The following is a 19634-nucleotide window of genomic DNA, read 5'->3' as shown; positions in this document are numbered from 1 at the left end:
AAGTGACCTGGGATGCGATTCGCGAGCGGGCGCGTCCCGCTGTGCGAATCGCATCCCCGACGGCCATGACAGTGCAGCGCTCCCGGTCAGCGGGACTGACCGGGGAGCTGCAGGGAGAAAGACGCCGTGAGCGCTCCGGGGAGGAGCGGGGACCCGGAGCGCTAGGCGTAACAGTACCCCCCCCCTTAGGTCTCCCCTTTTTTTTGTCCGGTGACTGCCTCCCCTGGGATGAGGACACCGGGAAAGAATGGATGGTTTCCTCAATGGCAGGCAGTACAGCAGGAGTAGGAATGGGGAGGGGGGGCAGAGGGTGAAGCTTGGCACGGGGCAGGGAGACACAAGGACGGGAGCCATGAGGAGGCACAGAGGCTTGCCAGACGGGACTGGGAGGGGGGGAGAGGCACTTCCTGTGGCAGGCAGAGTCCCAGTACTTGATCTCCCCGGTGGTCCAATCAAGGGTGGGCGAATGAAGCCGGAGCCATGGCAGACCGAGGAGGACCTCAGAGGTACAGCCGGGGAGAACGAATAGCTCAATCCTCTCGAGGTGGGGTCCAATAGACATGAGGAGGGGTTCTGTGCGGTAACGCACGGTGCAGTCCAATCTGGCTCCGTTGACCGCGGAAATGTAGAGCGGCTTGACGAGACGGGTCACCGGGATGCTGAATTTATTAACAAAGGACTCCAAAATAAAATTCCCGGAGGCACCAGAGTCCAAGCAGGCCACGGCTGAGAGGGAGGAGTTGGCTGTAGGAGAAATCCGCACGGGCACCGTGAGACGTGGAGAAGAAGACTTAGAACCAAAAGATGCCACACCCACGTGAGCTGGGTGCGTGCGTGCGTTTCCCAGGCGTGGAGGACGGATAGGGCAATCCACCAAGAAATGCTCAGTACTGGCACAGTACAGACAGAGATTTTCTTCTCTACGGCGATTCCTCTCTTCCTGGGTAAGGCGAGACCGATCCACTTGCATGGCCTCCTCGGCGGGAGGCCCAGGCGAAGACTGCAAAGGATGCTGTGGGAGAGGTGCCCAGAGATCTAAGTCTTTTTCCTGGCGGAGCTCTTGGTGTCGCTCAGAAAAACGCATGTCAATGCGGGTAGCCAAATGGATGAGTTCTTGGAGGTTGGCAGGAATCTCTCGTGCGGCCAGCACATCCTTGATGCGACTGGATAGGCCTTTTTTAAAGGTCGCGCAGAGAGCCTCATTATTCCAGGATAGTTCAGAAGCAAAAGTACGGAATTGTATGGCGTACTCGCCAACGGAAGAATTACCCTGGACCAGGTTCAGCAAGGCAGTCTCAGCAGAAGAGGCTCGGGCAGGTTCCTCGAAGACACTTCGGACTTCAGCGAAGAAGGACTGGACTGTGGCTGTGGCAGGATCATTGCGGTCCCAGAGCGGTGTGGCCCAAGACAAGGCCTTTCCTGAAAGAAGGCTTACTACGAACGCCACCTTAGACCGTTCTGTAGGAAACAAGTCCGACAACATCTCCATATGCAGGGAACACTGAGACAAAAATCCACGGCAGAGTTTAGAGTCCCCATCAAATTTGTCCGGCAGGGACAAGCGTAGGTTAGGAGCGGCCACTCGCTGCGGAGGAGGTGCAGGAGCTGGCGGAGGAGATGGTTGCTGCTGTAGCAGAGGCAGAAGTTGCTGTAACATGGCGGTCAACTGCGACAGCTGCTGTCCTTGTTGGGCAATCTGCTGCGATTGCTGAGCGACCACCGTGGGAAGATCAGCGAGACTTGGCAGCGGCACCTCAGCGGGATCCATGGCCGGATCTACTGTCACGATTCGGCTTACGGGTTGTGGATCCGCTGTGTCAGCGAGGGATTGGCGTGGACCGTGCTAGTGGACCGGTTCTAAGAGGCTACTGGTTTTCACCAGAGCCCGCCGCAAAGCGGGATGGTCTTGCTGCGGCAGTAGCAACCAGGTCGTATCCACTAGCAACGGCTCTACCTCGCTGACTGCTGAGAAGGCGTGGGACAGAAGGACAAGGCAGAGGCAAGGTCAGACGTAGCAGAAGGTCGGGGGCAGGCGGCAAGGTTCGTAGTCAGGATGGATAGCAGAAGTTCAGGTACACAGGCTTTGGGCACACTAAACGCTTTCACTGGCACAAGGCAACAAGATCCGGCAAGGGAGTGCATGGGAGGAGGTCAGATATAGTCAGGGAGCAGGTGGAAGCCAATTAGGCTAATTGGGCCAGGCACCAATCATTGGTGCACTGGCCCTTTAAGTCTCAGAGAGCTGGCGCGCGCGCGCCCTAGAGAGCGGAGCCGCGCGCGCCAGCACATGACAGCAGGGGACCGGGACGGGTAAGTGACCTGGGATGCGATTCGTGAGCGGGCGCGTCCCGCTGTGCGAATCGCATCCCCGACGGCCATGACAGTGCAGCGCTCCCGGTCAGCGGGACTGACCGGGGAGCTGCAGGGAGAAAGACGCCGTGAGCGCTCCGGGGAGGAGCGGGGACCCGGAGCGCTAGGCGTAACATATATATATATATATATATATATATATATATATATATATATATATATACATATGTATGTATATAGTGTTAAAAAAAAAGTTTGTAGTGGTGTGTTATGTTTTTGTTATGTTTCTGTTATGTTTTCTATTTTTCCAGAGTATGGAAGATTTTCAGTTACAGCCGGTAGTGCTAACTTTTAGGTTTATATAAGCCAAGTTGTGCTATTTTTATGTTCTTTTTCGGTATGTTTGAGTGTGTTGATTTGATAAGTTGATAGTTTGGTTAGGATTAGTTTAGTATTTTAGTAAAGCTGGGCTGGCCGGTTAGGCAGGGTTTTTGTTCTTGTAATTATGTTATAGCTAGTTACGCTTGTTTTGTTTTGTATTCTGCATTGTATAAGTTTGTGTATTTTTATAATAAAAATTGTTCCAGCTTCAATAGTGTATAATTGCTGCAGCGTATAAGTTGTAGCAGTGAAAAAGCTTGTACTTGTATCTTAAAATCTACCTGGCGGTCCACCACGAGGCCAGCTACCACATATCCCAGCCCCTGCCTCCCAGCGCACCCCCATGCTCATGACTGAGTGTCCAATAGAAAAGGATGGGACTGCAGAACCAGCAACTTGGACAGGAGCACATTCAACCGCATCGGAGCCATGGTTCTCCCAGGCAGCTTTATGGTGATGCTGCATATGTTGACGCAGGGCTTAGGTACCAACATTGGGATCCTGGACATGCTTCACCTTCTGCCAACACATCTTGCATGTGGCCAGGTTAACATCCTCCGGATGCTTGATGATAAACTGCCACAACGCAGAGTAGCTGATTTTCCCCCCAACAGTCCGCACTGACTGACTGCTACTGCTGCCGACTCCAGGAACCCCTGTTTCACCACCTTCCTGGCAGGTAGGCTGCCGCAAAGCAGGTGGTCTACCCCGGGCACGTTTGGCTCCAGACTATCTACTGCTTCTGCCATGCTGATTCCCAACCATGCTACCACCTTGCTGGCTCAGCTGCTGCCTCAGGGGCAACCTGCAACCCTATTCTCCTGATGATGATGAAGCCCCTTCTGCACCCGTCTCCCAAGTGTGATCATAAGGCTTCATCATAATCAAGTTTTGTCTGCACGTCACTGATGTCCTCCTTAGGTTCTTCAACAGTGTCTGTTTCAGGAGCCTGAATGCTTGCAAAACCACCTCCCACCACTCTCCTCATAACTACTTGCCTGCCTAGTGAAGGAAGAGGCGGATGTCTCTTCCAATTCTTGGCTGGGCAGTAGCTGCTGACTGTCCTCTAGTAGAAACATTTGATTCGGCTGATTCGGCAAATTTTCCCCCCAAAATTAGGTTTGGTCCAAATTTATTTGCGCCGAATCGCTATAAAAAATGGCTATTTCTGACCTACAGATAGCCTCAATAGGGGGGTAGAACACTTTGCCATGTCTTAACATGCATAGGGAGTGTGCTGTGTTAATGAAATGATACTGTTATTCAGTGTGACATGCAGATTACAGGCAACACTATTAGAATAACTGCCGCAGAGCGTCTGGATGTGGAAGCAGGGAGACCGTATGGAGTCAAAATTGAAGAGAATAAATAGATTTGTTAATGTAATTTTTATTTAATTTTATTAAAATTTATAAAAATAAAATTGAAGACCCATTCTGGTGAGCATCAAGCTGGCAGTCCACCGTGAGGCAAGCTACCACCTGTTCCAGCCGGTGCCTCTCAGCCTGGAGTTTGCAGCAGCAGGAAGAGAACATATAGGGGCTGAAATACACAGCCTGAAGTTGGCGGCAGCATGAGGAGACCATATAGAGGCTGAATGGCACAGCATAGAGGTGGCGGCAGCATGATGAGAACATATAGTGTGTAAGGATTTCACCTTGGGGATAGCTCTGGGATCGTCCTTGACACAGCCACAGGACACGTTTCTACTTCATTCAGCAGGCAAACAACAGTTCTTTATGCAAGTCTGGCTCCTCGCCAGCTTTATTAGATAGATTGCAGGATAAATAAAAACATAACACAGGAACAAACAAAACCCTAGACCATCCAGTCATTGACTACACAATCCAGCGTGCCCTGACTATCAACTGGTGGGCTTTTCCTTGCTAGTTAAACTTATGCCTCCTGCAACCTTCTACTCACTGTTCACACACAGCGTTTGCAACCTCTTGCTGTGTGTCTCGTCCACATCACTCTTGTGGCTACTCACAGCTCGGGCTTTGTGTTCCTCACCAGGACCCCTGCCTCCTCCACCCTACAGCCACCTTGCTGTCTTCTGGGGAGAGCACCAACTATTCAGTCTGACTTTCTTTTAAAGACACTTCCCCTTTCTGCTACCTCATTAATTCTGCCACAGGTGGACATTTCTCCTAGGTTAGCCTGGGAAAAACACCCTTCTCTTGCCACAGTGTCACAAGTGGCTGAATGACACAGCGTGGAGGTGGCGGCAGCATTAAGCGAACATATAGTGGCTAAATAACACAGCCTAGAGTTTGCAGCAGCATGAGGAGAAAATATAGTGGCTGAATGACAAAGCCTGGAGTTGGCTACAGCATGAGGAGACCATATAGTGGCTTAATGAAACAGCATAGAGGGGACGGCAGCATGAGGAGAACATATAGTGGCTGACTGACAAAGCATGGAGGTGGCGGCAGCATGAGAAGAACATACAGTGACTGAATGATACAGCGTGGAGATGGTGGGTGCATGAGGAGAACAAATAGTGGCTGAATGACACAGCCTGGAGTTGGCAGCAGTATGAGGAGACCATATAGTGGCTGAATGACAGCGTGGAGGTGGTGGCAGTATGAGGAGACCATATAGTGGCTGAATGACAAAGCGTGGAGAAGGCGGCAGCATGAGGAGACCAAATAGTGGGTTAATGACACAGAGTGGAGGTGGCGGCAGCATGAGGAGACCATAAAGTGTCTGAATGACACAGCCTGGAGGTGGCAGCAGCATGAGGAGAGCATATGGTGGCAGAATGAGACAGCTTGGAACTGGCATCAGCATGAGGAGAACATATGGTGGCAGAATGAGACAGTCTGGAGGTGGCAGCAACAGCATCAGGAGTTCTGAAATTGACCCGGTGACAGAGTGGTGCAATGGGTGGCAATACCAGTACCCGGTGACAAAATGTGGGTGAAGAAAGGAGAACTTGGCATCAGATGTGTGGCATCAGGTATGTAGCAGGGTCAGAATAGTATCTGAGGAAGGAAGGAAGAAGAAAACAGTCTCTTTTGTAAAAGTGTTAGTGTTGGCAAGTAAGTATTGAGGATATGCATTACATAAAACGTAACTTTTAATAAAAAAAAACATCATGTTCCACCTACACCACCAAGTATTAATGTGATGCAAAGACCTCTAAAAGATGGAAGGGAACAACATATGGTTTATTGTAACTGTTGGGGGTAAACACTTCCCTTGTAAGGCCCTTCTCTTGCATTATTTATTCCCTTCTTGGCAAGTGTTACTCACCCTAAAAAGGGTGGCCCCACACAGGAACTTCTCCCTATTTCCACCTACAAACACTGCCATTTCCCAGGGTTTTTAGGTGGAATTAGGGATTGGTTCTTTTGTGGGGCTGCCCTTTTTAAGACGAGTAACAATTTCCTCAAAAGGGTAGAAGGGAACAATGCAAAGTCCATTGTAGCAGGTGGGTGTAAAAACTTCCCCTGTAAGGCCGTACTCTCGCCCTATTAATTCCCTTGACCCTTGGCTAGTGTTGCTCACCCTAAAACGGGCGACCCCACAAAGAAAACTCTCCCTATTTCCACCTAAAAACCCTGGGAAATGGCAGTGTTTGTGGGGGGAAATAGGGAGAGGTTCCTGTGTGTGGCCGTCCTTTTTAGGGCGAGTAACACTTGCAAAGAAGGGAATTAATAAAGCAAGAGTAGGACCTTACAGGGGAGGTTTTTACCCCAACCAGTTACAATGGACCATACATTGTTCCCTTCCGCCTCTTAGAGGTCTTTGCATCTCATCAATACTTAGTGGTGTAGGTGGCACATGGTGTTTTTTGCACACCTTTCCATTTGTTTATTTAAAAAAAAAAATCAGTATGTATATTTTATCCTAAGAAAATTTAAGTTTTAGCTAAGGCATATCCTCAATATTTTCTTGTGGTCTGATAATAAGCAATGTCTGTAACTGGGGAGCAGCAAATTAAACATGTTTTCTACTATCCATATTAGTGAAGTGTTGGTGTGGCACCATGGTCAATCTACACTGATGCATCAGGCATTGGTGGGTGGAAATCCTGACTGATCCATGCCTGATTCATCTTCACAAAGGTCAATATTTACACATTTTTTGTGGACAGACAAATTCTCCTTGGGGTTACTATGGCCCCCACTGCACTAAACAACCGCTCTGATGGCACATTAGTGGCCAGGCAGGACAGATTTTCCAAGGGAAATTCTCCTAGTTGCGGCCACAAATCAAGTTTGGCTGCTCAGAAGTCAAGGTGTGTTGGCATGGTCATGTCAAGGTATGCCATCACCTGCTGGTTCAGGTCTTGCTCCAGGTCTACCTGCTGCTGATGAGTTGCTTCACTATGCGGGTGAAGAAAGCTACTCATCAACGACTGTAGATTCAGGCTGCTGCTGATGGAGCTGGTACTGCTCATGACACCCCACCCCTCCCCTCCCCAGCAGCCATGGCAGTGGAAGGTGAGCATAGAGGGCCCCGCGAGTCAGACCTGCGAGAGGATGGACGATGGAGCAGATAGGCATCAGCCAACTGACTATGTAGAATGTCTCTGTAGTAGGTCAATTTGTCCTCCCTCTCAGTGGGTGTAAAAAAGTGGTGACAATTTGGCAGTCACTACACAAGCAAGTGATCATGCATCGTGCCATTTGTGCAAGTGACTCGGAGGGACTCCCTGCCTCCATCTCCACTGCATACTGCTACGGTTTGTCTGGGTCCTCTGTCTCGCCTTTCTCATAACCATTTATCTCCCTAGCTGCTCCTGCTCCGACCCTCTCCTGTCAGATGACTAGAAAAACTGCCCATCTCGCAAAACCTAAACTGTTCTCCACTGTGCCCCTCCCCCTCCTCCTCCAGTTCAGCCACCACAGGGCTCATGTGGCCGTGAGATGCAGGCGTCTCGTCTCCAGTGCCCTGACCAGCCATTGTTTCCAACATGAGTTGTAGTAGATGAAGCAGTGGAATGACATTCTTCATCCCGTAATCCTGGTGACTGACAAATCATATGGCTTCCTCAAAGGGCCTAAGCAAATGGCAGGTTTCACGTATGAGCTACCACTGGTTGACACTGAAGTTACACTGGGGAGTCCTCCTTTCCGCTTGGATCATCAAGAAATCTGTGATGGCTTTTCTCTGTTCATATAGTCTGTCAAACATATGGAGGGTGGAATTCCATTGTGTGGAAATGTTGGAAATAAGACTATGTTGGGGGATGCCATTCTAACGCTGCAGCTCAAGGAGGGTGTGCTTTGCAGTGTATGAGTGGCTTAAGTGCATGCAAAGTTCCCATACCATTGTTAGGATGTCTTGCAGATGGGGGGAACACTTCAGGAACCACTTGACAACCAGATTTAACACGTATGCCATCCAGGGCGCATGTCACAGGCTTCCTTGTCGCAGTGCAAACAAGATGTTCTTCCCGTTGTCGGTCACCATGGTTCCCTTTTCCAGTTTTCATGGAGTAAGCCATGATTCGATTTCTTGATGAATGACTTTTAGCAGTTCCTCCCCTGTGTGACTCCGTTCGCCAAGGCAAACCATGTGAAGAACAGCGTGACAGCGCTGTGCCCTGCACACATGGCATGCTGGAGGGGCACTGAGACTTGTCCTTGCAGTGGAGGCTGAGGACACGGTGGATGAGGAGGCGGAATAGCACACTGTTACAGGACCAACGGCCTGAGAGCGTGGAGGCAGAAGCGGTGTGACCTGTCCAAGTTGCTATTGTTGTGCCTGTGCAGGAACCACATTCACTCATTTGGCTGTAAAGGACATGTATTTTCCCTGACCGTAGTTACAGCTCCATACGTCGGCACTGCCGTGCACTTTGGTACACACCGACAGGCTCAAGGACTGGCCCACCTTCTGTTCCACAAAATTGTGCAGGGCTGGTACTGCCTTCTTTGCAAAGAAATGAGTCGGCACAAGTCATCAGTTCTCTGAAAGGTGCAGAGTCCACCACTTGAAAAGGGAGGGACTGCAGCACCAGCAACTTGGACAGGAGCATATTCAGCTTCTGCGCTGTTGGATAAGTAGGCGCATACTGTTGTCTCTTGGACATGGCTTCGCCGATGTATTGCTGGCAGAATGACTGACTTGAAGTAGGAGGAGCAGGAGCATCTGGTGCGACAGAAGATGGGTATGACACACAGCTCTCTCCGGCTGAGCTTGTGGAGCCTTGGCTTGCTAAAAATGGGAGCGGCGTTCCACTGTTTGATGCAGCAGGCTTGACTACCATATCGGAGCCACAGTTCTCCCAGGCCATTTTATGGTGACGCTGCATATGTTGAAGCAGAGCCGTGTTGCCAACATTGGGACCCTGGCCACGCTTCACCTTCTGCCGACACATCTTGCATGTTAACCTCCTTTGGATGCTTGATGAAAAACTGCCACATCGCCAAGTAGCTGATTTTTTCACCAACAGTCTGCACTGATTGACTGGGGTGGGTGGGGGGTGACTGGCTGCTGGTAGGCTGCATACTGCATGTGATTCAGGGTCATCATCCCGCCTACCCTTGTTCCCGTCTTCCCAGGATTCCTTTCCCCATGTCCTCACATGTGGATCAGCCATTTTAGATTCCCTGGAGCCTGGACCGCACTAAATGGAGTTTAATGAAGCGATTCACTCCATAGAAACGGGGCAATATTTGCATTCGTTGCAAATCAAATTTTTCCTGAAATTCGTAATGAATTCAGCTTCATCCCTATTTGTTACATCTCTAAGAATTCTAAACACTTTTCTCATTCCATTGATACAAAAGAGGTTTGGTGATGATGAAGTTATTTATTCACACATAGTAATTTAGTTTGATTTGATATTTTTAGCCAAAACCTGGAGCAGAACTGACACAGAGGAAAACTAGAATGGGAAGATTTACACTTTCTTCTGTGTTTTGGATCCACTTGTTTTGGCTAAACAAATGATCAAAATTATCTATGTGAACTTACTCTATACATGATAATAAAACTTTTTTGCATCCTTAATTGAAGTTAGGGAATTCAAAGCCTGGAATGACTTTGAAAAGAGAAGACATCTCCATATCTGTTCCTGGCTAGGTATAAAATACATGCAAATAAAAATCTTAACTTGTGAAAACACCCTAAGTCCCCGTTCACATGGCAGAATTTCTGAGCGGAATCCACCAGAAAAAATGTACTCATAAATTCTGCTGCAGCAGAGTCCCATTAATTTTAATGAGATTATTGCTGCACTTTGTACATGGCAGCATTTCCACGGCAGAAACATCCCAATTTCGGCATCCTCAATGCATTGCTTTCTATTGAGACCACAAATTTCCGAGCATTCCTGTTCAGAATGTCTGCATGTCTATATTTTCGGACATTTGACTGATTTTTTTTGGCGTATGAACATAGCATTAGTGTGGTGATTCCAACATTTTGCAGTTATATATTAACAATGCAGTTAACAATGTATATTAAACAAGGGAACAAAGAAACTCAGAGACCTGTATAATCTCTAAAGGACATGCAACCGAAAAAATGTCCTTTCTTTTGTAATCTTCTCTTTATGCTGTTGCTTTATATTTGATGAAAAGTATATTCAAACTTGAATTATCTTTACGGAGTTGTTCAGCAGCTGTTTACTGGCTCGAATAGTCATCGCACTGTTCTAAGAGTTTTTGAATTATTCTACTTACTCTATTTAAATTCCAGAGCGCACACATGCTAATTTCTCATGCTAAAGGCACAACTTTTTCATATTCGGGTACACACTGCATTTTCTGAAAAATGAAAAACTCTTAAAATTGTTACCTCTACACAGGATGATAGGTTTGGAGATTGTGTTCATTATCTCAGTTCCTATATACATTAGAAAGGAAGATAAGAAAGATATCTCAGGCAGATTTGTAGACTTTCAATGACATGCATACAAAGAATAAATTGAAGGAAGAAATAGAATGACCTTGCTTTTCCTTTTCCCGGATTATGCCATTTTCAAACATTTGTCATATCGTTCTCAATTTTAACACACCAGCAACTGGGATTCTTAAATTAATTTGGTTAAACAAAATGTGGAGGATTTGAAAATCAATAACAAATTTTCATTGGACAAACAGAGGATCTAGAATTACACAGCACAACCTCTGGAATAATTAAAATGCTACTATGGTTCTTAGAAATTCTAGCTGAGCTGGAACAATGCTGGGGAGTTGCATCATCCAGAACTAGATTCATTATGTTCTTAGAATTAGGCTTTAGGGGGGCCAATGTCTCCTGGAACTTACAACTGTATATTTATAAATAGCCATCTGCTCCAGAGGTACTCTAGATGAATGTGTTTATTCTTCTATCCATTTGTTTATTCATCCTATTGTCTTTTTCTTTTTTTTTTTTTGCAGTTTCCTTGGTTTTATTAGGAATGACGAACTTTATGTTAGAAGTTCTGCAAAATACTTTTAGAGGGCATTACCCAACAAATCAAGATCTCTTTGTTCCCAATGTCACACCGTGTTAGTATGAGAGAGTTGTTGGTCAGTGTCACTTGAACCATTACCCTCTTTTCCTGCATACCTATCAACCACTTGCATGCACTCTATTTATCCTTCACTATACCCTACTCCACGTCACCATTTTTAGTCTCCTTCCCCACTCTGGTAGTTGTAAAGTAGTAATGAGTCAGACAGGACAGCGTTCAGAGGTAACGAGGACCCCTAGTGGCCGAATATTTAAGGTTGTATTTATTTAAAAAAATATATACATGCTTAAAAACAAATGATAAGTATGATTTTTTTTTTGTGTTCTATAACATATTAACCCATTAAGGACGGGGCGTTTTTCGGTTTTTGGTCTTTCATTTTTTCCTCCTTACCTTTAAAAAATCATAACTCTTTACATTTTGCACCTAAAAATCTGCATTATGGCTTATTTTTTGCGCCACCAATTCTACTTTGTTATGATATCAGTCATTTTACCCAAAAATCTATGGCGAGACGGGGAAAAAAATCATTGTGCGACAAAATTGAAAAAATACAGCCATTTTGTAAATTTTGGGGGCTTCCGTTTCTACGTAGTACATTTTTCAGTAAAAATGACACATTATCTTTATTCTCTAGGTCCATACGGTTAAAATGATACCCTACTTGTATAGGTTTGATTTTGTATTACTTCAGAAAAAAATCATAACTACATGCAGGAAAATTTATATGTTAAAAATTGTCATCTTCTGACCACTATAACTTTTTTATTTTTCCGTGTTCAGGGCGCTATGAGGGTTCATTTTTTGCGCTGTGATCTGAAGTTTTTGCATTGATCTGACTTTTTGATCACTTTTTATTCATCTTTTCATAATATAAAAAGTGACCAAAATACGATTATTTTTTTGCGCGTACACCATTGACCGTGCGGTTCAATTAGCAGTATATTTTTTTAATTCGGACATTTCCACATGCGCCGATACCACATATGTTTATTTTTATTTACACAGTTTTTTTAAATTATTGGAAATGCCAGGTTATTCAAACTTTTATTAGGGGAAGGGATAATTCAAAGGGTTAATGATTTTTTTTTACACTTTTCTTTTGCAATATTATAGCCCCCATAGGGGTCTATAACATTGCATTTACTGATCTTTAACAGTGCTCAATGCATCTCCATAGGGATGCAATGCTCAGTGTTTTTGGCGATTGATTGCTCAAGCCTGGATTGCTCAAGGGACCTTCCTTCTGTAGTACAGCTGTTTGGGATGCCGCAATTTCACCGCGGCGATCCCGAACAGCTCCATGAGCTAACCGGCACTTTTTACTTTCACTTTTAGCCGCGTGGCTCAGCTTTGAGTGCGCGGCTTGAGTGTTAATAACGCGCCGCACCGCGATCAGTGCCGCTTCACTATGACGCCGGGCCCGTCGTGATATGATGCAGGGTCACCGTGGGACCCCGCGTTATATCACGGGAGCGGGACCAAGGACGTACTTATACGTCCTTGGTCCTTAAGGAGTTAAACTTTTTTTTTTATATGTGACAGTGCCTATTTAAGGATATTTAGTGACAACTTTTTAGGCATATCATTTATTTGAAGGTTTAGAAATGCATTACAAACATAGAGATTGCAACATGGTTGATCCGTGTGATTCTTGAGAGGCCATTAACTGCTGCTTGTTATTTATCAGTGAGTTGTAATTGTGTATGTTCACATCTTCAGGTTTTAAATTGTAAATATTATTATTAACCCCTTGGGGACCAAGCCCATTTTGACCTTAACCCCTTAAGGACCCAGCCAATTTTCACTGGAGGACCCGGCCATTTTTTGAACATCTGAACACTGACCAATTAAGCATTAATAACTCTGGGATGCTTCTACCTTTCATTCTAATTCCGAGATTGTTTTTTCGTGACAAATTTTACTTTATGTTAGTGGTAAAATTTTGTTGATACTTGCATCATTTCTTGGTGAAAAATTCAGAATTTGATGAAAAATTTTAAAATCTTGCATTTTTTTTATTTGAAGCTCTCTGCTAGTAAGAAAAATGAATATTCCAAATAAATTATATATTGATTCACATATACAATATGTCTACTTTATGTTTGCATCATAAAGTTGACATATTTTTACTTTTGGAAGACATCAGAGGGCTTCAAAGTACAACAGCAATTTTCCAATTTTTCACAAAATTTTCAAAATCTAAATTTTTCAGGGACCAGTTCAGTTTTGAAGTGGATTTGAAGGGTTTTCACATCAGAAATACCCCATAAATGACCCAATTATAAAAACTGCACCCCTCACAGTATTCAAAATGACATTCAAATGGTTTGTTAACTTTTTAGGTGTTTCACAGGAATAGCAGCAAATTGAGAAAATTCTAAATCTTCATTTTTTACACTGGCATGTTCTTGTAGACCCAGTTATTGAATTTTCACAAGGGGTAAAAGGAGAGAAATCTTCCTAAAATGTGTAACCCGATTACTCTCGAGTAAGAAAATACCTCATATGTGTATGTCAAGTGTTCGGCGGACGCAGTAGAGGGCTCAGAAGGGAAGGAGCGACAGTGGGATTTTGGAGTGAGTTTTTCTGAAATGGTTTTTGGGGGGCATGTCACATTTAGGAAGCCCCTATGGTGCCAGGACAGCAAAAAAAAAGCACATGGCATACTATTTTGGAAACTACACCCCTCAAGGCACGTAATAAGGGGTCCAGTTAGCCTTAACATCCCACAGGTGTTTGACGACTTTTCGGTTGGATGTGTAAATGATAATTTTTTTTCACTAAAATGCTAGTTTTCATTCAAAGTTAAAATTTTTACGGAAGGGGCGTGGCTTGGCGGTTGAGATGAGCGGTCGCACGCTGTGAGTGCTCCCTCTTAGAACCTGCATTCAACTTATCCTGAGGTGAATCCTGGAGTCCCTGACCCCACAGACTCGGCTGAGGACCCGCATTATGGCCTCTAAACAAGACCCGACGAGAAACAAGGATCGACCGGCCGTGGAAAAGCTCCGGGACTATGCCCGCGCAGACAGGCAAGATGGCGCCGCTCAGGCCGGGGCGCGTGTTCCACCAGCGGCTGCGGAGGGAGGAGAGGCTTCACATCGTGAAGAGGGCGCTGATTCTACTGACCTTACCCTTCGGGAGGTGAGCGATACCCTCCTGTTGGCGATCCAGACATGCCGCACTTCTCTCACCGGCAAGCTTGAAGAGGTCAGGGTGGACATGGGCCTCTTACGGCAGGACTTTCAGACCTTGAGGGAGCGGGTGACTGAGACACGCATCTCCACCCTGGAAGACACGGTACAGCCTCTTCCCTCTTCACTCCGCGAGGTCCGGGAGCAGCTGGATTTGGCCCGTCAGAAGAATGACGACCTCGAGAACCGGCTGCGCCGGAATAACATTAGAGTGGTCGGTCTCCCTGAGCGGGCGGAGGGTCAGAACCCGGGGGCCTATGTGGAGTCCTGGATCAAAGAGCTCTTCCCGGATGCCCCCTTCTCAGCTGCTTACGCCGTGGAGAGAGCACACCGAGTACCATCTAAGCCACCGATCCCTGGTGCGCCTCCTCGTCCCCCATTGGCGAGGTTTCTCAACTGCAATGATCGGGACTTGATCCTCCGCTCTGCCCGGCAGCTGCCGGAGATCATAGTGCAGAACGCAAAGGTGTCCATTTTCCCGGACTTCTCCTCTGATCTTCAACGCAGGAGGGCCTCGTTTACTTCTATCAAGGCGCGGCTGAGAGAGAGAGGGGTACCATACTCCATGGCATACCCTGCCCGGTTGAGGATCGTGGATGGTGACCGGGCGGTTTTCTTTACTTCCCCGCAGGATGCGGATGACTGGCTACGGCGCCAACATTGATCCGGATCCTGTAGGTGACCCAGGATTACGTGGTGAGATGGAGATGCTGGTACAGGACCTCCTGCCGTGACCTTTACCCTCCCTCCCCTTGCCTCTATCCCCCTGTATGGCCCCGGTCTCCTGGACCCCTTTGCGGAGCTCGAGGTACTGTGATTCCCCTTTTTTTTTTTTTCTTTTTTTTTTTTTTTTCTTTCCCCCCCCCCTTCCCCTCTCCTCCCCCCTCCCCGGGAGCCTGGTCTCCCCAGGCCCTCCATTCTCCCCATGCACCTGATGTCTCCCTGATGCTCCCAGACCTTACCTCTCCCTTCCCTCGCCCCCATCCTGTTGCTTACTTTGGACTGCTGTGTGCCCTGATTCGGGACTGTTCCTCCGGGACTACACGAGGGCCCTACCCTGGCCCTCTGAAGGGATTTATTCTGCCCCTCTCCAGTCTCCCTGCCACGTCACCCTGTCCCTTTTCCCTGGGTCGGTTCATTTATTTATTTATTTTTATTTTTTATTTTTTTTAAATTTATTTTGGAGTCTCAGACTTGGAGGACATCGGCCGCTGGATTACTATTACACGATCTCTATCTGGTCTCCTTCCCCCCTCCCTGATGTGCCAGTTTCCCCCCCCCCTTCCCGTTCCCCCTTCCTAACCGACCCCCCCCCCCCCCCATAGTGCCTGAGACCTTTTGTTCCTCGATTACCTGGACTGTCCCTTGCTGTGGGACTACTGTTTGCTGGGATTATTATTTTTGTTTTTATTTTTTTTTTATTTTTATTTTTTATTTTTTTCCAATTGTGGGGGGGTCGGGGTGGCGGGTGGACAATCTCCTGAGTCGGGGATGGGATTTACTGTTGATCATATATGTTTTATCATTTTCTATTTCTTCTCTCTTTCTCCTGCTTCCCCTATCCTTCTCTCCTTCGCAAGACCCTCCCTCCAACCCCTGTTTTCCCCCTCCCGTCCCCCCTCTCTCTCTCCCCCTTTTTTTTTTTTTTTTCTTCTTCCCTGTACTTCCTTCCTCTCTCTCCCTGCTTTCTCCTTTTTCCCTTTTTTCTCTTCCTCTTTTTCCCTCCCCCCCCCCCCTGTTTTTATTTTCCTGTATTTTCTTCCACTTCTTCTCTCGGGTCCCAGTTGGACTCATATTCTTTTAATGATTGATGAACATACTCAGGGTTCTCCACTGTTAGCATGTATGAGCAGGTTCTCCCCACTAGAAGGAGCTGTTGCTCCACTGATGTTTATGCAACACTGGTATAGTTATGTTTACTGTTTGATTTACTTACTGGTCCCCTACTTAGTTTGGGGTTTCATTTTGCCTCCAAGATACCTACCCGCGAGGTCGCCTATTAGTTGGGTTTTTTGTCTTACCACTTCAGTACCATGGCCTATATATGGTCCCGCGCATCCCTGTCAGTGTTTCTCACCCCGGCTGGGGCATGTATGTCTTCTCTGTCTTTACCTCTCCCCCTGCTGTTTTACGTGTTGTCTCCTCTTATGGCTGATATTAAGATAATGTCATGGAATGTTAGAGGAGCACGCACCCCGCGCAAGCGCACTATGATATTCTCCCATATTAGAAAGTATCAGCCTCATATTGTGGCACTGCAGGAGACACATCTTACTCCAGATAAAGCTGCACAGTTTTCTAAACCCTGGGTCCAATGGTCCTTGCACTCCTATCACACGTCCTTCTCAAGGGGGGTTTCCCTACTGGTTAGTCGGAGAGTAAGGTGGGACCCAGTTACAGTACGTAAGGATTCAAAGGGTCGTTTTATCTTTGTATACGCATTTTTAAATAATGTGCCTTTTGTCTTCTTATTCATATACAACCCTCCCCCTGCCTCTATGGATATACTCCGTAGGGCGGTTACCTTCGCAGCTAGTTATCCCTCTGCCCGTGTCCTCTGTATGGGGGACTTCAACATGGTACCGAATCCGTCCCTAGATCGCCATAGCCCCAGGGGGATCCCGGTGGGAGTTGGGGGTGGCCCTTTATCGCTGTTTTTGGAGGAGGTTGGATGGGTAGACATTTTTAGGGCCAGGTACCCTCAGGCTAGGCAATACTCTTGTCACACTCTGGGCAGAAATGCGCTGTCCAGGATCGACCTTGCATGTGGCAACTCGCTCCTTCTTCCCCAGGTTTCAGCGGTTTCCTATGAACCGCGGGCTATATCAGGCCATTCCCCCCTAATGCTTGATGTCTACATGGTAGATCCTGGTTCACCGCGGAGGTGGAAAATCCACCCTTTCTGGCTGGAACAGATAGGCTCCTGCGACCGTATTCCGGACCAGCTTCGAGTCTTTCTTGAGGCCAATTCCCCTGGGAGTTCCCCCATCCTGGTGTGGGAGACATTGAAGGCGTATTTGAGGGGATGCTTGCGCTCCACTATCTCCTTTCTCAAAAAGTCAGCGTCTAGGCGGGAGGAGGAGCTGGCTGGACGATGTGCGGAGCTGGAGGCCCGATACGTTGCGGACTCATCCGAGGCTAATAAGGTTGAATGGCTGAGTGCGGGGCGGCAATATATGCTGCCCCTCTCAGAGAAGGCCAATAGAAAGCTGTTTTTCACAAAACAATTCTACTTTGAACATGGCAATCAATCTAGTAAGCTGTTAGCACATATAGTCAGGCAGAACTCTTCTGCCCCTGCGATTCTTAAGATAGTGGCCTCGGATGGGTCCGAGCTGTTGGGGGTTGCGGACATTGCGCGTTGCTTTGCTACATACTACTCTAATCTTTATTCTTCACAGGTGCAGTATGGTGCTGAGGAGCTGGACACCTACCTAGACGGTATTGACTTTCCGGTACTATCGGATAGTGATCGGATGATGTTGGAGGCCCCCCTCTCCTTACTGGAGATTCAGGATGCCATGGGGGACATGACTAAGGGTAAATCTCCGGGCCCTGATGGCCTTCCACTGGAGGTTTACTTGCGGTATTCCGACATGCTCCTTCCATCCCTGCTTGCAATGTTTGAACGGGCATTTGAGGATGGTATTCTACCTGCCTCTATGTATGAGGCAACCATAGTTGTCCTCCTAAAACCTGATAAAAATCCTGTGGAGTGCGGTTCTTACAGACCCATTTCGGTGCTGAATCTGGATTATAAGGTGCTTATGAAAGTTTTAGCTAACCTATTGAACAAGGTAATCCTATCCATAATTCATCCAGATCAATCCGGCTTCATGCCTGGCAAATCCACATCCGATAACATCCGTAGGGTACAGGCGGCTGTCCAGGTGGGGAACGCTCTGGGGGGAGATTGGGCTTTGGCGTCGCTGGACGCCGCCAAGGCCTTTGATTCCGTGGAATGGGGTTATTTGCAGGCTACCCTTGTTAAATTTGGTTTTGGTCCTAACTTTAGAAAATGGGTGTCCCTCCTGTACAGATGCCCGCAGGCCCAGATCCTGGTGAATGGTGTGTGTTCTTCCCCATTTGCTCTCGGCCGGGGCACGCGTCAGGGGTGTCCCTTGTCCCCGCTTCTGTTTGCGGTGGCAGTGGAGCCCCTCGCCCTCCGCATTCGGCAGGATCCTGGCTTCCGAGGAATGTCTACGGGGGGCCGGGAGGAGCGCATAGGCCTCTATGCCGATGATATGGTGTTATTCCTCTCTGACCCTACATTGATGCTTCCTTATGTCATGGCACTCATGGACCGTTTTGGGTATTTCTCTGGTCTACTCATCAACTGGACTAAGTCTGCAGTGATGCCGCTTCTGTCTAGGGATTGGCCCCCGGTAATAAATGGCCTCCCGGTGGTTTCCTCATTTAAGTATTTGGGGGTTCACATTCACAGAGATCCTTTGCTTGACCTGTCCGCCAACATACTCACTCTACTTCCTTATGTTAAAGCGAAGTTCCGGGTGTGGGCCACGCTCCCATTATCGGTTGCTGGCCGTATCAATCTTATTAAACTCATTGTCTTACCTAAGTGCCTTTATGTGCTGGAGCATGCCTCAGTGCCTGTACCTAGACACTTCTTTGATTCTCTTCACTCCCTTCTTTCACCATTTATTTGGGGCCCCAATAGACCTAAAATTCGGCTAGCCACGTTACAACGCCCCAAATTGGCGGCGGGAATGTCACTCCCTGATTTTTATTTATATTATTTGGCCGGTCAACTTCGGTATATCAGGCACTGGATCTCTGGGGATGTGGTGCCGGATTCCGAACAGTCCTTAGCTAGGTCTGTCCCGATAATGACCCTTAGGATGCTGCTAGATAGCCCTGTCCTTGGAGGTGGAGCTTACCTCCAACTTCATAAGTTGGCCATAAAGGTATGGCGGGCTGTTAAGGGAATATATGGATATACTGACATCGCTGAGCATACCCCTCTATGGCATAATCCTCAACTTCCTCAAGTGAGCGATGCTCTGGACCCAGTCTTCTGGCAGAACGCGGGGGTGCTTACTTTGGGGCATGTTTATCGTGACAATGTGCTCTGTTCATTTGATCAGTTGCAATCCAGTCATGCTCTTCCCAGAAACAGTTTTTTTAAATACCTCCAGCTCCGACACGCCCTGAATGCCCAGTTCCCAATGGGGAGCCCATTGATATCAGCGTTTCCCCTCATTGGGGTTCTGAAGTCCCAGGGTCCCAGGGGGCTGGTGTCCATCCTGTACACGCACCTTATTCAGGCCAAGAACTCCCGCACTCCAGTACCGGCGGTCCGGCAT

Source organism: Hyla sarda, chromosome 4 (assembly GCF_029499605.1).
Source record: "Hyla sarda isolate aHylSar1 chromosome 4, aHylSar1.hap1, whole genome shotgun sequence".
In the NCBI taxonomy this organism is placed as follows: Eukaryota; Metazoa; Chordata; class Amphibia; order Anura; family Hylidae; genus Hyla; species Hyla sarda.
Note: the sequence above shows the minus strand (reverse complement) of the source record.